Genomic DNA, 19,123 nt, shown 5'->3' on the forward strand with positions numbered 1-19,123 from the left:
AACACTAAACAAATCTTTAATACAATATATCATTATGTCTGTATTCTCAGAATGGCACCATAGAGACCAAGCGAGAGTGCATTCTCAAGGAGCTATGCATCTACCTGAATGAAGATCCACATAATCTGGTGAAGGAGTATTTGGTGAGTTGGAGTTCTCTTTCATCAAAAACAAATAATCACTAATAACAAACTTGAACGTGCAAAAGACGCAACGTGAACAGAGCCTAAACCGGTTTGGTTTGTTTAAAAGCAGAGCCTTTTTCTTTTGATAAATATTTTATCCAGAAATGCATACAACAAAATATTTTGGAGACCATTAAAGTTTTGTGAAAATTATAAAAGACACTGGCTGGCAACTTTATTTAAAGGACAAGTTTGGTATTTTACACTTAAAGCCCTGTTTTAAGATCATTTCTGATGAAATAGAACGGTTAAGATTGAAATTTGGACAGATGCTGCTGGGCCGATAGAATCATTCATTAAACTTTAGTTTACAAAGACGTGAAACTCACCGTGTGGTCTGGGGTGTTCACTGATATGCTCACACAAAAATCGCTGCAAAAGATGCTTTCCAACAGGTGTTTTACCATTCGTTGTAAAACTGTGGACCTATTTTTCCAAACGCCTCACACCCGTACATTCTTCCGTTGAGAGCTTGAATAATAGACACTCCGGCGGCGGAGTAATACCGTACCTCAGAACATCCAACACCTTTTGCAGCGATTTTTGTGTGAGCTTATCAGTGAACACCCCAGACCACTCGGTGAGTTTCACAGTGCTACCACAGAAACAGAAAATTCTCGGGACAGCAGCATCTGTCCAAATTTCAATCTTAACCATTCTATTTCATCAGAGACGATCTTAAAACAGGGCTTTAAGTGTAAACTACCAAACTTGTCCTTTAAAAAATCTGGTAGGGAGAGTTAAGGTAAGTAGTAAATACACTGCAGCGCTTCCAGGTTCTACGGCAGAACGCCGGCTCACCATTGGGTGATGCTGTTCCCCTGAGCACCATGGCGCCTGTGTGTGATTCTGACGAAGGAGCTAGCCAATAATGAGGTGGAGTTCTGACGTAGAACCTGGAAGCGCTGCAGTGTATTTACTACATCCACAGTGTAGGAGACTGACACAGATTAGAAGAAATTGTTGAATAAAGTCATTATTTGGGGTTTTTTTGCACACAAAATGTATTCTTGTCACTTCATAACATTTTGATTGAACTACTGTCGTCACATGGACTATTGTGTCTTTACTACCTTTGGGCCTTGAAAGTTGCAATCATGTTGCTGTATATTGATGGTTCAGAAATCCTTTGGATTTCATCAAAAAAATATTAATTTGTGTTCTGAAGATGATTGAAAGGCGTGTTTGGAATGACATGAGGGAGAGGAATTAATGACAGAATTTATTTTTTGGTGAACTATCCCTTTAATGCCTGTGCGTTTGATTATTTTACAAGACAGTGTTACGATTGTGTGAGGGAAGCAAGACAAGGCTGACAGGGGTGTGGATCCAAATGCGGCTTTTATTGCTGATAACATAAAATAAACAAACACTGGAACAAAAGAAACGTCCACGATGGGAAAAACTAAACTAACACACTGATGAACATAGGTTGGAGAACATCCACGAAGGGCAGGGATAACATGAACGGGTTAACAAGCAGGGAACACGAAGAGCAGGGTAACCTCCAACGAGCAGGGAACAACAGGCAGAGAACATAAAGAGCAGGGTAACCTCGGACGGACTGACAGATAGCTGGGTAACCACGAATGAGTAGACAGAATGGCAGGGAACACGAACAGAGAGCATCTTACCAGACATCAGAGACACGGAACGTTAACGTACGACAACGGGAAGGGAAAACAGCGGGGTTTAAATAACGAGACACGGTAATGACAAAATGACAGACAGGTGCAGACAATAACACGCAGACGCGGACAATAACACGCAGACAGGGCCGGAAGCGACGGGAAGAAGGGAAGTGTAGTTTTCACAGAGACAGTGAAACACGGGCGGACAACAAGGAAGACATGACAGGGAGCGTGAACGGTAAAATAGAAAAAAAGGGCGGACAACAAGGGAGCGTGACATGGAAAGTGACTAGTGGCGGGTGAAACAGAAAACACGGGGCAGATGACACGAAACACGGTGCAGACAACACGAGACACGGTGCAGACGACACGAGACATGGTGCAGGTGAGCGAGGTCATGACATAATCCCCCCTCAAAAGGACCGGATTCCAGACGGTCTTAAGAAACAGAAAAGGAAAAATAGCAGGGATAAACAAATGTTCAAGGAGAGAGGGGCTAGAAAAGGGGAAAAACAGACAGACCAAAGGGACACAAGGGACACGGAGACAGACCAAGGGGGCACCAGGGACACGGAGACAGACCACGGGGGCACAAGGGGAAATTAGGCAGTCCAAGGAGGCAAAAGGGGAAATGAGACAGTCCACTGGGGCACAAAGGGCAGACAGGCAGACCAGGGAGGCCGAGAGGGCAGGTAAGCAGTCTCTGGGGGTGTATGCAGGGAATCGGGTCAGGTGGCCCGGGGGACGTCCACCGGGTAGGGACAGGTTTAGGAGGCCTGGGAGATGGCCGTAGAGCAGGGGCCTGTTCAGGGGGCCTGGGAGGTGGCCACAGGACAGAGGCCGGTTTAGATGGCTTGGGAGCTGGCCACTTGGCAAGGGCCGGTTCAGGGGACCTGGGAGGTGGCCACAGGACATGGACAGTTCGAGGAGGCCTGGGAGGCAGCCACAAGACAGGGACAGGTCCAGGGGGCCTGGGAGGTGGCCACAAGGCAGGGACAGGTCCAGGGGGCCTGGGAGGTGGCCACAAGACAGGGGCAGGTCCAGGGGGCCCGGGAGGCGGCCTCAGGACAGGGACAGGTCCCGGGGGCGAAGCTGCGAGGGGCTCTGGAGACGAAGCTGAGGGAGGCTCTGAAGGCTCAGGAGGCGGAGCTGAGGGAGGCTCTGAAGGCTCAGGAGGCGGAGCTGAGGGAGGTTCTGGGGCCTCAGGAGGCAGAGCCGTGGGAGGCTCAGGAGACGGAGCCGTGGGAGGCTCAGGAGGCGGAGCCGTGGGAGGCTCAGGAGATGGAGCCGAGGAAGGTGGCACCGTAGGAGGCTCGGGAGGCGGAGCCGTAGGAGGCTCAGGAGTCTCTGGGAGCAGAGCTGTGGGAGGCTCGAGAGGTGGAGCCGTAGGTTGCTCGAGAGGCGGAGCCCTAGAAAGCTCTGGAGTCACTGGGAGCAGAGCTGTGGGATGCTCGGGAGGCGGAGCCGTAGGAGGCTCTGGAGGTGGAGCCTTGGAAGGCTCGAGAGGCTCGAGAGGCTTGAGAGGCGGAGCCCTGGGAGACTCGAGTGACTTGAGGAGCGGAGCCCAGGGATGCTCGGGGAGCTCGAGAGGCGGAGCCCTGGAAGGCTCGAGCGACTTGAGAGGTGGAGCCCTGGAAGGCTCGAGTGACTTGAGGGGCAAAGCCCTGGGAGGCTCGGGAAGCTCAAGAGGCGGAGCCCTGGAAGGCTCGAGAGGCTTGAGGGGCAAAGCCCTGGGAGGCTCGGGAGGAGGAGCCCTGGAAGACTCGAGAGACCCTGGGTGGCTCGGGAGGCTTGAGGGGCGCTGGCTGTTGGACGGTCCTGGCTACTGGCGCTGGCCCTTGGACGGTCATGGCTACTGGCGTTGGCTCTTGGACGGTCATGGCTACTGGCGCCGGCTCCCGGACAGCCACGGCCACTGGCGCTGGCTCCCCCGGTCATGGCTACTGGCGTTGGCACTGGGACGGTCATGGCCGCTGGCACTGGGACAGTCATGGCCGATGGCGCTGGCACTGGGACGGTTGAGGCTACAGGCGCCGGCTCAGGGACGGTCGAGGCCATAGGCGCTGGCTCTCTGACACTTGGGGCATCAGGCTCTGGCTGGTTGGCCGCGGCATGCGCGGGCCCGTACTCGGCGACCGTGCCCGATGCTGGCCGGAAGGCGGAAGCCCATCTTCTCCTCCTCTGGGCGGACGAAGTCGATCGTGCTGGCTCATGGACGAGGACAGGCGTGGGGGTGAGCTCGCTGACCGGTGGGGCAGGTGGAAGAGGACGAGCCAAGGGCGACTGGAGGGTCACCGCCGTGGGAGGAGAGGCAGGATCCTCAACCACACCCACAGTAAACAGCGAGCCACATGCCAGAAGTGTCTCCTCCATGAACTCGCAGAGCGTCCAGCCACGCGTCGCCGGCGGCAACCGCTCCTGGAGCGAACCGGTCAGGCTAGCCTGGAAGAACACCACCAGGGAGGAGTCAGGGAAGTCGGTGGCGCTCGCTAGGTCCAGGAAGTCCCTAATGTGATCCTCCACCGGGCGGCTTCCTTGCTTCAGGTCCAGGAGGCGGCAGCTTGCCCGGAGAACCGCTGGATCCATTGTTTTGGTCGTACGTTCTGTTACGATTGTGTGAGGGAAGCAGGACAAGGCAGACAGGGGTGTGGATCCAAATGCGGCTTTTATTGCTGATAACATAAAATAAACAAACACTGGAACAAAAGAAACGTCCACGATGGGAAAAACTAAACTAACACACTGATGAACATAGGTTGGAGAACATCCACGAAGGGCAGGGATAACATGAACGGGTTAACAAGCAGGGAACACGAAGAGCAGGGTAACCTCCAACGAGCAGGGAACAACAGGCAGAGAACATAAAGAGCAGGGTAACCTCGGACGGACTGACAGATAGCTGGGTAACCACGAATGAGTAGACAGAATGGCAGGGAACACGAACAGAGAGCGTCATACCAGACATCAGAGACATGGAGCGTTAACGTCACGACAACGGGAAGGGAAAACAGCGGGGTTTAAATAACGAGACACGGTAATGACAAAATGACAGACAGGTGCGGACAATAACACGCAGACAGGGCCGGAAGCGACGGGAAGAAGGGAAGTGTAGTTTTCACAGAGACAGTGAAACACGGGCGGACAACAAGGAAGACATGACAGGGAGCGTGAACGGTAAAATAGAAAACACGGGCGGACAACAAGGGAGCGTGACATGGAAAGTGACTAGTGGCGGGTGAAACGGAAAACACGGGGCAGATGACACGAAACACGGTGCAGACGACACGAGACACGGTGCAGACGACACGAGACATGGTGCAGGTGAGCGAGGTCGTGACAGACAGATTGGCCAATTAGAATATGAGTCACATACTGTATACAGCATATTTTCTGGAAGACTTCATTTTTTTATATGTAATATAATTTAATTGTATTTATTTTTTATTCCCGAAGGATGTTAACTTTGAGAGCGCAGAGGCGGACATCAAGAAGACAGTAATGGGAATCTATGTGGTAAAGCATGAATTTGCAGAGGCAACAGAAGACCCTGAAGATGTCGGCATTGTGCTGGAAGGTGTGGAGGTACTCTCTTGTTTAGGTAATGTAGCAACGGCTACAGCCATGCTCCTTGGACTGATTTACTCTTTAAATCTTACCTACCCAAAAGAGCTCCATTATACATTTGAAGTGCTCCAGAAGGTAATCCTGGAGCTAGACTCCAATAAGTTGTCTGGAAAAGCACAGGCGCTGAAGACAAAACTCTTCACTTAGATGTTTACCTTTGTGTTCATGGTTAAGTTATATGTGAATGTTTAAATTTTTCTGAGCAGAAGTATTTTATTTTTCTAAATTTGTAATTGCTCATGTTTCATTGAACATTTTCTGAGCAGATTTTAAGTTTCTCAATTGGATTTCAATTCATTTAATTGTCATTCTCATGTAACCATATGAACAAATAGAAATGCTGGTTTATACTTGATTGTATGTTGTATTGGCATTGGCATTTTTGCACTGTAAGCAGAGCACTGTGATTTTGTTTCTTCTTGATCACTCATGTAACTGGCAGTCTTGTGTTTCGTGTTAGGAACAAAAGGAAATGCTGGATTACATTCTTTAGCATCGTGTTCTTGTTGCATTGGCATTTTTTGCACTGTGAGCAGAGGTGATAAAGTCTCACTCATTTAATTGCTACTGTTTTAATTGGTAATGTTTACAGTAATAAACAAAAGGAAATGCTGTTATATTCTCTTGTGTGCTCATGCATGTTTTATTTACATTGTCATTTTTTAACTTAGTGAACGATTCTATTGCCTTGTTTGCAAAACATATTGACTTTCTTCATAGTAGACTAACCTCACGTAGACAAGTAATATTTATTGTTACTATGTAAAAAGTGGTTTTAATTTAATAGAACAGAAGTATTTCACTTTCATTGGAAGTAACTAGAGTCAAGTTAGCTAAAATTATAATGTTGGCAATTTTATCTAGTAGGCAGGACAAAAATGTATGTTGTTGACATGGCTTTGTTAGATATATTAGACATGACACAATTAAATGTAGTTAACAAATCATATCAAACAAATTAGATCTTGTTGGAGCAATGTAACTAAATTTCGTGGAAAAGCTTTCCTTAATTTAATTAAGTTCGTTCAACACTTTTTTTTTTTTGAGTGAAATCTCCAATATTTTGAATTTGGACCGCAGTGCTCATTTCAAAGGCTTGTTTTCAATCTTACATATAGCACCTTTAAGTCTGAATGGAATCAAACTTTTAAAAGAGCAAGTGAGTAATGCTGCTGTTCCTTCAACTGCCTTTGATCTCTACAACACTTTGGGCCAACTGTCTCCAAAAGCGGATCTATTTTAAGTATCTAAGGAAATAATCTTTATAATTTTCAGGTTAAATTGTTTTGTTTAGTTTAGTTAGAACACCCTACTGATACAGGAAGAAATCTGAATGTTAAATGACCAACAACATTTGAGTTTGTTTTTTAGGAGAACCAAAAACATTTCCGTGCAATATGTCTGTAGGTGTATTGTCAGAGGCTGTGACTACAGCAGACCAGGCCTATGCTGCACAGAAGTTTGCACCCATCACACAAGTCTTTATACATTGTAACTCTAAGAAATGGCTGAAGTTGCCATTTTAAAAAGTCAAACTAGACCAGGCAAGGAGTGTTCAGGACTGCAATTAATGTCAGAGGTGTCCAGAAATGACTTCCTGTCCAAGTGTTAACATTGTCTTTGGAACATTTGTTGGCAAGAGCGAACGCAGCGGTCAAGTGCAGTAGACGTTCGCCCAGCACAGTCGGTATGAAACTGTCAGGCAGCTGCCAATGTCTGGGCTCACAGTGGAGGTTGCCAATTAGTATGCCCTCACTCTACTGCCCACAGAGAGCTGAAGAAGCCATACAGCACACCTGTCAATATTTACTGTTCTAACAAAATGCATCATTCAACGCCATCTGCTCCTGCACAGAGTATGCTTAGAGATTTGAAGTGGTGACACTTACTGTGGACTTAATTAAATTTTGAAACTGAAATGGTTTAAAAGGATCTTAATGAGGCATTGCAATACCACATATTTCTTTCTTGTTTTCAGCCTGTCTAAATGCTGGATGGATGACACTACACAATTAAAGTTGTCATTACACGAGGAAAACAATTTTCCTTGATCTTTTGACTTGTACAATTTCATTGTACTTTAAAAACATACTGTAAGTTTCAGAACTCAAAACTTCCTCCTCAATACAAATAGAACATTTATTTAAACCAAGCTGCAAAAAAGGCTAGGTTTGTATTATCCCTAAATTTGACGTCACACATAAATCAACACATGACTGCTTCTAAATCAAGACATCAACGCCTACTTTTACATGATTGCACCCTTGGCCCCCCACTTGCACTTAGTCAGAAAGGTGAAGAGGAGAGAACAAGACAGATGGGCCTAATATTCCTGCACACCAAAGGGTACTTACACAGGACACCATCTTGTGCCCATCTGGACTATTTAAAAAACAAAAATCTACATAAACATGCAATAGACCAACTGCTTCAACCGTTATTATAGATCTCACACCACCTTTGAAAGTCACGATGTCCAGTTATAACTCTTAAAAGAATACCGCCATTTTGTGTCTTACAGTTTTGAGTATAATGTGTCCTGGAACCATCTGTGCTATTTTTAATCGTTGATCAATGTAAACAAACATAACATGGATGTATTTGACCACTTTGATGTGTGCGATTTTAAGAGCGATTTTTAAAAACGCATCTGTCTGCTCCATTCCATTGCTGCTGCTGGCTGGGAGAACCTGTCTTGACAATATGATTCAAGCTTTGCAAAGGAACTGTTATTGAAAGATAGGGTAGTTAAAAACACAATTGGACTTGACCACAAAATCATTAGTAACCAATTCCATTCATAAATGTTTCGTATGTCATGACTGTTTGATGTGTGTAGATTATGGTCCTGCTATGCTTGAGTGAACAATTTAAATTTGGATGCAATGTGCTGTGTGTACATTATGTGTAAACCCCGAAATTTGTATTGTTGTGGTGCTGGTTCATTCTCTTCCAATTGAAATACAATAAAAAAGAGCCATTACCACTTTAACACCATAGTCAGTTCCTGTTTATAAATTTTGGGCCACTCGGAGCTGTCAGATTTCACAGAAAATTGCATAGTATCCACCCTGTTCCTGAACATAGAAGTGTTCTTCGATTCATGATGGAGGCCTGATTTCATTTTTCAGTCTTTTCACATGCATTGCCCTATGTTTTATGTTTTATTATAACAGCCAACTGCAAAAGTTGACTATGAACACATTTTTGCTCCAGCTAACACTTAAAATGGTTGTTGTTCTTCATCTGGATCACTTGTTTTGATAGTTTTTACATTGCTTCTAATGGAGACTGGAACCAGAAAACAGTTCAGCAACTTTTAGAATAATCAGGGCACCACCCAGAGGTGGTCAGGAAAACTGTGGATATGATGGGCACTGACTAGAGGTCTTCATGGGTCCAAAAATGTGTGCCCGAACCCAAAGAGACCCAGAAATGCGCTATCCGGAACCGACCAGACCCATCTATTATTTGAAAGTTTGGACCCGGACCCTTGCAGAACTGAGAAATGCCGCAAATGTACTACCCAGAACCGACTCGGACCAGTCTATTATTTGAAATCTGGACCCGGAACCGGCTGGGACACACAGACCCGATTGAACCCGATCGGCACAGATCCCACAGCTAATTGCTATTAACAAGTTAATTTACAAGTTTTGAAAATAAACCTTTGTGTCTTACCTAATGTAATGTTAGTAGCCTTCTCTCCTGTACCTGAACGTGAAGCATACAATCCATCCTCCTTGCCAAGAAAGATGGCATAAAAAACATCCATGTTGTTCCTCTCTTGCTGATTGAAAGAGCATGTATAATCCACTCATTTGTCATCCGGTCACGGTGGTGGATGAAAACGCGTTTTTTGTATCTCGCATAATATGATAACTTCCACTTTTTGCCCTTTTGAACTATAACAATGATTGCTCATTCAATGCCATGGCCGCTGACATTAGCATCACTAATTTGCTGTCATCTGTGCTCTCTGAGATGTGTCTAACCATAGATTTTAGATATACAAAGCGAACAAACTCCAACCACAATATCTAAAAAAATCGCTCCGAACGCATATATCATGATGATTTTATGAGCAGCTTTGTGTAATGTTACACACTGCTCCCACACACTGTTTTAGGCATTCTAGGCACAGAAGAAGTGGCAAGAGCACAAGAAAGCGATGTAAAAGTGTCTGAAGATGTAAATCCAATTACTGAATAAAACAGGTGTTTTATACTGTTTCCTGTGATTTATACTGCTTGTTGCAGCAATATAAACTTTGCATAAATGGCAGTGGTGGGTTGGGTTTGGTTGACCCTGGTGCCCCCTCAAAGAAATGAGGTGCATGACGTCCCTGTCCCCAGGGAATATCAATGTTTACTTGAAAAATCTGAAGCCCACACCACATTACGTCAGTGTAAAAATAACAGCGTGTAATTTATGCAGGTGACCTTGAAGATGTATTAAGGAGGTGATCACACACATACTCGCAAAGCACCAAATGATCCATTCTCTCTCCTGACACCGGTTTTGAGGCTGGATTTCCTCTCTTTTCCTGGGCCAGTCTTCCGTGGAGCCCTTCTCCCTGATGGATCACTGCAGGAAGAGGATGGATGGCATCCTATCCCTTGCCTGGTGCATGGCATTTCATCCTTTCTTTTCCATTCATCCATCATCCACATGGGCAATTTGTTATTGTGCAGTAGCCACTGTGTACTCTACAAACACATGTACTGTATGTGGGAAGATCTACCAGCCCAGCCTCAATCAAAAGAAGCCTCAAGACTACTCCATACCTCACCTATTTTAGACCTAATATTTTTCATACACTGTAATAAATAAAAATAATAATTTTCGAGTCTTTTTGTCTATTTTTGTTCCGTAAAAATATATAAACATCCTTACAACTAGAAATAATTATTTAAAAAGCATTTGAAATGGCATAAGATATTAAAGGGTCTGTAAGCGATTTAGCTTCCACTAGACTGAGCCGTTGAATTAGCCACACCCTTCTTTTGAATTAGCTAAAAACCTGCACATCAAACATAGTATTAAGACAGACAATAAGCAGAAGAGCAGCATTAGTGTGTGTTCCTAAGTTTGTCAAACACAACTAGCAAAATAGTGCCTTCAACTGACAACGATTCTGAATCTCTATCTGACATAAAGCCTCAATAATCCGCTTCAACTACAGCACTTTTAGAACCCGCAGAATGAATGATCTAGTGCGGTCATAAAGACCGGTAAAATATCTCACATTTATTTCTGTAAACAGAAAACAAATGTGTCTCAAACGCTTTCTGCCTGTCAATCATTTTGCGCATTCTCATAGTTTTATAGTTGCATCAAATTATTCGGGCTTAATGCCATTTATATGTCATGTTGTCCGTTGAGGGCGCTATTTTGCTGCTGTTGTATTTTACATCCGCTTCTGCTCGATGTCTGTCTCAATAAAGCTCATTTGGTATCTTTAGAGTGCAGGGTTTTGGAAAGAGGTCGCGTGGCTAATCCAAAGGCTTATCCAACGGCTCAGTCTCATGGAAGTAGAATGGCTAAAATCGTTTACATCTGTCACATCTAGATGTGTTTTTGTTCATGTTTTGTATTTTCTATATATATATATATATATATATGTATTTTCTATTTCCATGCCATGTTTATTCCTTGTCATGTGATTTCCTGTTCCCTCATGTGATCTTGTCATGTGTTTCCCCCCTGTTCACATGTCTTGTTATCATTGGTTCATTGTTTGATTACTTTGTTATTAGTCTTGTCTTTTCATTGGTTAAGTTAATTTAGTCTTGTTATCTTGTTTATAGTTTAGTCTTGTGATTGGTTGTCTTGTTTACTTGTTCTCTCATGTCTATGTATTTAAGCCCTCATTTTTACCATTGTCCTTTGTCAAGTATTGTGTGCGTGCGTGCGTGCATGTATATGTAACTTTGTTGTATCTTGTCAAGTCAAGTTGACTTGACAGTTAACTTTAAAAGGACAGTTCACCCAAAAATGAAATTCTCTCATCGTTTACTCACTCTCAAGCCATCCCAGCTGTGTATGACTTTCTGTCTTCTGCTGAACATAAACAAAGATTTCCAGATGAATATCTCAGCTCTGTAGGTCCATACAATGCAAGTGAATGGTGATCAGGCCTTTGAAGTTCCGAAACAATTAGAAAACGTCAGCATAAAAGTAATCCAGTGGTTTAATCCATGTCTTCTGAAGAGAACCAGTTGGTTTTGGGTGAGAACAGACCAAAAGGTTAACTCCTTTTTCACTGTACATCATTCCATTGAAGCTCAATTACATTTCCTAGTTCATAACACATGCACAGACTGCTAGATGGGGCTATAGGAAGTGTAATCGAGCATGAAATCATGATTGCAAAGGAGAATGCAATCAAACTGTGAACTGTGAACCTAACCCGAAATAACTCACTCTCTTTACAGTTTATTCTCCAAGCAAGTATTGTTGCAATAGGCTGTATTTTATGTAAGCATAGTGGACAACATTCATAACAGTATTGTAACAGTAAACATACACAGTTTTAACAAGCCACGACAGCCTCAGAGTACAGTAGAGCAGAACTGCTTGGTGCAGAACAATGTGGAATTATGTGTAACAATGTAACAGTCACATAAATTCTTACAGCTTAAACTTCTTCACAACTTTGAATCTTTGTGACAACTGCACTAAAAACAAGATAGATGCAGTGCAATTAATGACATTTACATTGACATTTATGCATTTGGCAGACACTTTTATCCAAAGCGACTTACAGTGCATTATTACAGGGTCAATCCCCCCAGAGCAACCTGGAGTTAAGTGCCTTGCTCAAGGACACAATGTTAACAGTATTTAGTGAGCTCAGACCCATGAGATTTTTTTTCCTCTGCATTATTGCATTATTGTGGCCCTGTGGTGGGGGTTACATTTACATAATTAAACAATGGAAAAACAGTGCGTGTGCGCAAAAACGTGTTTGGTGGGAACGGCCACTAACTCTGCTCTGCTCGTGCTTGTATGTAAGTGAGAGCGTGTTCGAGTAGCTAGTTATGTAGGTGTAAGGCTGGCACCAGGATGTCTACAACCAAAAGGCTCTGTGAGAGCCAACGCAATAAAACTCTCACACAAAAGAGCATTTCCACCTGAGACAACACATCCTATAAAACACACATCTCTCTCACATCTGCCCCCTCTCTCACCTCAGGTCACTTTAGGGTCACCAAAAACTTTATAAGCTATGACTTATCCTGTTCTGTAATGTAAAAGGTTTTCTGATCATACATGTTTGGTATCATTCAAGAGGTCTCAGTACAACTAGTAAAACGGTCTCATTCCCTTTCAGCAAAGTCAAATCACAAGATTTAAGAACTTAGTGAAATACTGTGTTCTATCAGGATCATGCCCATCCCAGGTCTGTCACATGAACCATCAGATTAGGTGCATTCTTTGTAAACATTAATTACAAACCTGACCCAGAAGTCATACTTTAAAAAACAAAACTGAAACCTTTTGGTTGCAGTACACTAGTGTGTATTCTAAAGTCTTTTTGAAATCAATGTTTTTTTTTTGCAATTCTATTTGGTGACGCTTAACACAGTGAACCAGTATTATGTGACCATTCCTAGGGTACTGGAACTCTTGGAAACAACATGCCAATTTACTGTGTGATTTTGATGGAGTATTTGTAGGTATTTTTTCAATAAGTGTTGTTCTAGCAAACGCAATTGCGTGCTTACGTTAGCAAAATATTGACGTATTGACAGCATCTAAAACATAAATCGTATTACATATAAACAGCTTTAGAGATGTGCAAATTTTCTTCATGAGTCCTCATTGAACTCATGAAAATGTAATTAATGTAATTAATTTGTTGATTTAATTGCATATTAAAATCTTCAGTAGCCACATGACCGATTGCGCCATATTCTGGGTGATGTATTTGTTTGAATGAGAAATTACGTTCTCACTAAGTGGAGCAGGGGCTATGAATTTTTGGACAATACAGCTCTCAGAATGTTGCCTAGAAGAATAAACCCCTGTCTCAAAACTCAGTCCTGTTGTATCATGTAACCTAGACACAGGAAGTGAGGGAACTGAGAAACCACAATTAAATAAAACTCCAAACACTCCAAACACATTGCAGGAGACAGCAGTTCTTTTTAGCAAACCCACATCCCTGTGCTACACTGTACCTTCCAAGGCCCTCACACTGGCAGAAAGGAAAAAAAAAAATCAAGAGTGCTCCTTTACTCTTAACACACTCCAGTCAAAGAAAACTCTAGCCCTGAAATTACACATACGATTCATAAAAATAGTCAGCTACTCTCAAAATACATGGGCATTTTCAAAGGTCATTTTCATTCATTGCAATATTAATATTATGAGCGAATACGAGTTCAGAGGAGCACCTTATTACCCATTAGAGCTCTAGAAGGGATTTTTAAAAGCACAGTCCCTGGAGGGCTTTATGAAACACATAAAAATGCACACTGTTCATTTATATTTTTTATTTGGCAGGTCCGTGGGGTCAGACCGACTACCTGGATTTGTCTATATCCCCTCCAGTTATTGGATGGAGTGGGTGATGTTGTAAGAGCGACTGTCAGTAGAATAGGTTCTGCCATCTAAATCACTTCTAGCTGAGCACAATGAACAGGAGTGCTTGCTGAAACTAGCCTCCTCCTATGCCACATCTCACAACCTTACAAAATATGTAGAGTTCTGGCAAACTCACCGCAAATGTTTGCCAGAAGTTTGCAGCTCTTCGCCAGTTGCGGTGAACCTGCAGCAAACCTTTGGCAACAATAGATGTTTGCAAGAGGCGATACGCAAGTTTTAAAAGAGAGGAACACAGACAACTCCAGAAAGTAATTCACAGGCCTAATGAGACATATCAGCTTGGCGCCCTACTGCAGAGACATGCACATACATGGAGGCATCATTGCAGAATTTCAAAACCTGCATTCTCTCTGCCGCATGTCAGCCCAATTAAATATCTCAAAGCACTTATGGCACTGAGATATAAACCGAGTCTTTGCTACTAAAAGACTATCCATTTGTTTCATATACCTCTAGTGCTCATCACGTTAAGTGATCTATTATTCTCCTTCTGAATAGAATTAGTCTGTGAGAAAATGATAAAAACAGCTTTAAATAGGCTTTAAACCACACTTGACATTCCATTTAATTATGAATGACTTGTCTTTGAATTGGGCTGGTAAGAAAAGATGACTTGATGTTTTAGGTCACACTTTAGTGAGTCATTAACTAAAAAGAGTGGATTAGGGTTGCTATAGGCTTTGCATTATGGGCACGCACACACACACTGGTCTCTTTTAAACTGGCCTGAATGTGACTGTATTTGCATAATTATGGAACAGTGCCTCAAATGAGAACATATATGTGTAATGGTTAGTGGTGTTTACTGAGGAAAACATCACTAGATGAATTGTAATTGAGCTTCAAATCACGATTGTGCCAAGGATACAGCAGATGTCACGATTTAGAGTGAAAAACGTTTTGAACTGTTTCTTACCTAAAAGACATCGCTTAAAACACCCCAGTCATATGGATTACATTTATTCAGCCTTTATGTCCTTATTGAAAAGTTTTGGACCATTTGACTTGCATTGTATGGACAAACAAACATCATGTATCCATCAAAATACCTACATTTCTGTTCGACAGAAGAAAGAGAGTCATACGGGTTTGAGAGAGAATAATGATTTTTGGGTTAACTTTTCCTTTAAAGTATGAGCAATAGTAAAAGTCCCACAAAACAAACCTGACACTTCACATTAAACTTCTTTTTCCCACACCAGTCAGTCTCATTTTTACCTGACCTGGCTTTTCAAACATAAAACAGAGAAAATCAGTATTGATTCATTGTTGAAGCATGTCTGCCAGAAATGGTGGACGAGAAACAGAGGTGTTCTCATTTTTCATTCCAAAAGTACCATGTTTTCAGCTGCAGATTTTTTGACACAGCGTAAAATATTGCTATGGATTCCTTTTCCCATTTGGAGCTCTGCAGGGATTTTGGGAGGCTGAAATGGATCTACCTTGGAACATCTCAAATACTAGCAAGGTGTCCCAGCTTTTAAAGGCAACAGCCCTGTTTCCTCTGTCTGACAGGTGTGTCTTTTCAATCACTGGCAGTGGAGGAGAGACAAGGGTGAAAAAATATAATAAAAACAGTAGTTAGAAATACTAGATGTTTACAAATTCTGAAGAAAATGTGTGTGATGCTAGGTGGTTAATATTAACTTTTGGTTGCTAGGGTGTTGCTAGGCAGTTGATTAGGTATTATGGATGGATTTCAGGTAGATGCTATGATGTTTGTGGTGGCTGAAAGATAGTACTGGGTGGTTGCTAGGTAGTTGCTAGTTAGAAGCTAGGGTGTTCTGCAAAGTCGAAGAGTGTTGCTAGGTAGGTGCTCAGGAGTTCTGGGTGGTTATTAGGCCATTGTTAGGTTGTTACAAGCTAGGATACAATTAGTTGTTTGATAGATTGTTCGGAGGGGTTGCTTAGGTGTCGTTAACTGGTTGGTAAGGTGTTCTAGGTGGTTGTAGGGCATTGCTAAGTAGTTGCTTGGGTGTTCTGAGTGGTTGTTAGAGCATTAATTAGTGGTTGCTAGCTATAACGTTATTAGGTGGTTGCTACACTGTTTGAGGTGGTTGTTTATGTGTTGCTAAGTGGTTGGTAACGCATTCTCAGTGATTGTAGGGTGTTGCTAGGTAGTTGCTTGGGTGTTCTGGGGGGATGTTAGGTCATTGAAGGGGTCATGAAATACTCTTTTGTTTTATGATTTTATTATCTTCATTTTACCACTTATAATGTTAATATAATGATATGAAGTTGTTGTTTTTTTCTCACCAAAACGGTAATAATTTAGTTTTATAGAAAAAAGTTCCACTCTGTCTCTGGCCCTCTTGTCTGAAACGCTTGGTTTTAAGCTGTCTGGCTCTTTAAGACGTCAATGTAAATGGCCAATGCTGTGATTGGCTAACATTGTGCAGCTCTTCCAATACAGCCATATTTGAAACTCAGTCCGGAGAAATGAGACATGAGATGCATTTTTAAATGTTGTGCATGTACCGCACTTAAAGCATGGCACACATCGCCAGTGTTGTTAGGAAATGCATCAATACGATCAAAGACGTCCATCTAGTGGATGTTTATGAAAGACTAACATTTAAAAATAGCTGGGATGGGTGCAAAATCGGTCCAGGACACCTTCAATACAGCAAGACAGCAAGATGAAACAGAATGGGAGTATCCTTTTTCTAGAATTCTAACTTGATAAATGAAACCAAGAAAAATAAGTGTTGATATTTTGCTGAAGAGAAAGTCATATGCAGATGTATTTGGTCCTTGTCACGTTACAAATTCAAAACGAGATGTTTTTGCAGCTTTGCTTAAATAAATGCTCTTTTTCTATTAAGGACAAAGTTTTCAGTTTTGAATCTTACAGTATGTTTTTATAATACAATGACTGCTTATATGTCAAAAGATCAAGGACAATTCGATTTTTCATGTCATGACCCCTTTAGTTGTTGGTTGCTATACTGTTCTAGGTGGTTGCCTAGGTGTTGCTAAGTGGTTGGTAAGATGTTTTTGGTGGTTGTAGAACATTGCTGGGTAATTGCTTGGGTGTTCTGGGTGGTTGTTATAGAAATAATTGGTGATTGCTAGCTAAGGAATGCAGGGGTTTAAGACCCTTTAGTTCACAAATCTAAAAGTGCTCTTTTGGACTTCCAGAAAAGGGGGATACATTTTATAATTAAATTACATAGTTAAATAAAACTACATAAAATGTTAATAATAATCTCACAATAACAGTAATAATGTGTTATTAGGAGATTTCTTTGTAAATCGTGGGCATATTAAATAATATTAAGTGGAGGTGCCTTTAACTGCGCGTGCTATAGCAGATCGGGGATGGATGCTAATCGCAACTGGTCCTCCCTATGCCCTACTCACTCCGATGTAAGTGAAGGGCCCTTGAAGTGGGTACTCTGAAGGGAACATGGTATTGCTGTATGAACATACCCTTAGCTAACAGAAATGTGGAAGTTCCCTTTGAGGAAAGATACATTTTCTCTCTTTCGTTTGTAATGATCTTCTTTTGAGTGGCATCCCCTTCCACAGCAGTGCCCTTCAAGCGAGAAAAAAATGCAATGGGGAATTCACCCCAGAACATCGAAGTGGTATGGCTTCAGACAAGAAAAAGGTCAGATAAAAAGACCACTCTATGTATTGTGTTGTAAGTTCATCAAAAGAATACTACTTGAGTTCTACTGCATTTCCGACATTTCACAATTGCTGTGTAGACAGCTTTATTAAATATAATGGGAGCGGTCGTTTCGATTTTAGTGATAACATTTTAAATCGTCTAGAATAGAATACTGTTATAAAGGAGCTGTCTGATTCAGCCAAAGCCAGTTTGGATTTTGTTTAAACAAGCGTTTCTTAAATTATGGGTCACAATGTATTTTAGTATATGTTTAATTATTTCATTATTTAGAGTAACTGAAATTGCCAAGAGCAAATCTGTTCAGTACACTCGACCACGCTGTTGCGCTGTCGGCTATTTTCCACAGAATCACATTTGATAGACACTCTCTCACCCGATATCAAGTGATGCAGAGGTGTGGTCAGGTGTGGAGTTCACCAATGGTTCAATCCACTTGACATGATCACTACACCATGGTTACCATGCACACCTGCCAAACAGAAAGATGACAAAGCATCAGAAAATGTGAGAAGCATCTCTTACTGACTAAAAGTTCCCACCAGATTTGTTTATCTTTTAATATTATTATTATTATTTATTTTTTAATTATTATTATTATTAAATTACTGTAGTAACTATGGTATTTTGGGTTGCCAAAGTACAGGTTTGTAGGGGTTACAAAATATGATGCTTTCCACAGTTCACATTGATTTTTATCAATATCAAAATGTTTTCTTAATTTATACAGTTTGAGTGTGTGCATGTTTGTGAGAATGTTGACTTGTTTAATTTTAGAATTTTTTGAGACTGTGAAAGGATAATAATTATTTCTGTAAGAGTCTGTCTACATCACAATTGTTTTAGTAATAAACAAAAAAGTTACTATATTAATGTATATGCTATAAATAAAGTTTTGTAAGTGTGGGTCCCAGGTAAACACAAGATTTCTAATTTGGGTCCTAGACTGAGAACCCCTGGTTTAAACTAATAAGCCATTAGATGAATAACTTTCACAAAAATAGTATTACCATTTTTGGACATGTAGACTACAATTTTAACTATTCAAAACTATAGTACTATATCTTGGCACCATCATTGTACCATAGTTCTGCCATATTATTGCTGTAATGTCCTAAATATTAATGACAGAATACAGTAAAATAATATTATATGAATATAAAAACAAAAGAAGAGAAAGAAATATACAGTTGAAATCAGAAGTTTACATACACATAAATTTTATGTCATTCAAACTCATTTATTAACCACTCCACATATTTTAAATGAGCAAACTGTAGTTTTGTCAAGTCATTTAGGACATTTACTTTGTGCATGACACAAGTAATTTTTCCAACAATTGTTTACAGACAGATTGTTTCACTTTTAATTGACTATATAACAATTCCAGTTGGTCAAAAGTTTACATAAACAAAGTTAAATGTGCCTTTAAGCAG

Source organism: Xyrauchen texanus, chromosome 41, assembly GCF_025860055.1.
Source record: "Xyrauchen texanus isolate HMW12.3.18 chromosome 41, RBS_HiC_50CHRs, whole genome shotgun sequence".
Lineage (NCBI taxonomy): Eukaryota > Metazoa > Chordata > Actinopteri > Cypriniformes > Catostomidae > Xyrauchen > Xyrauchen texanus.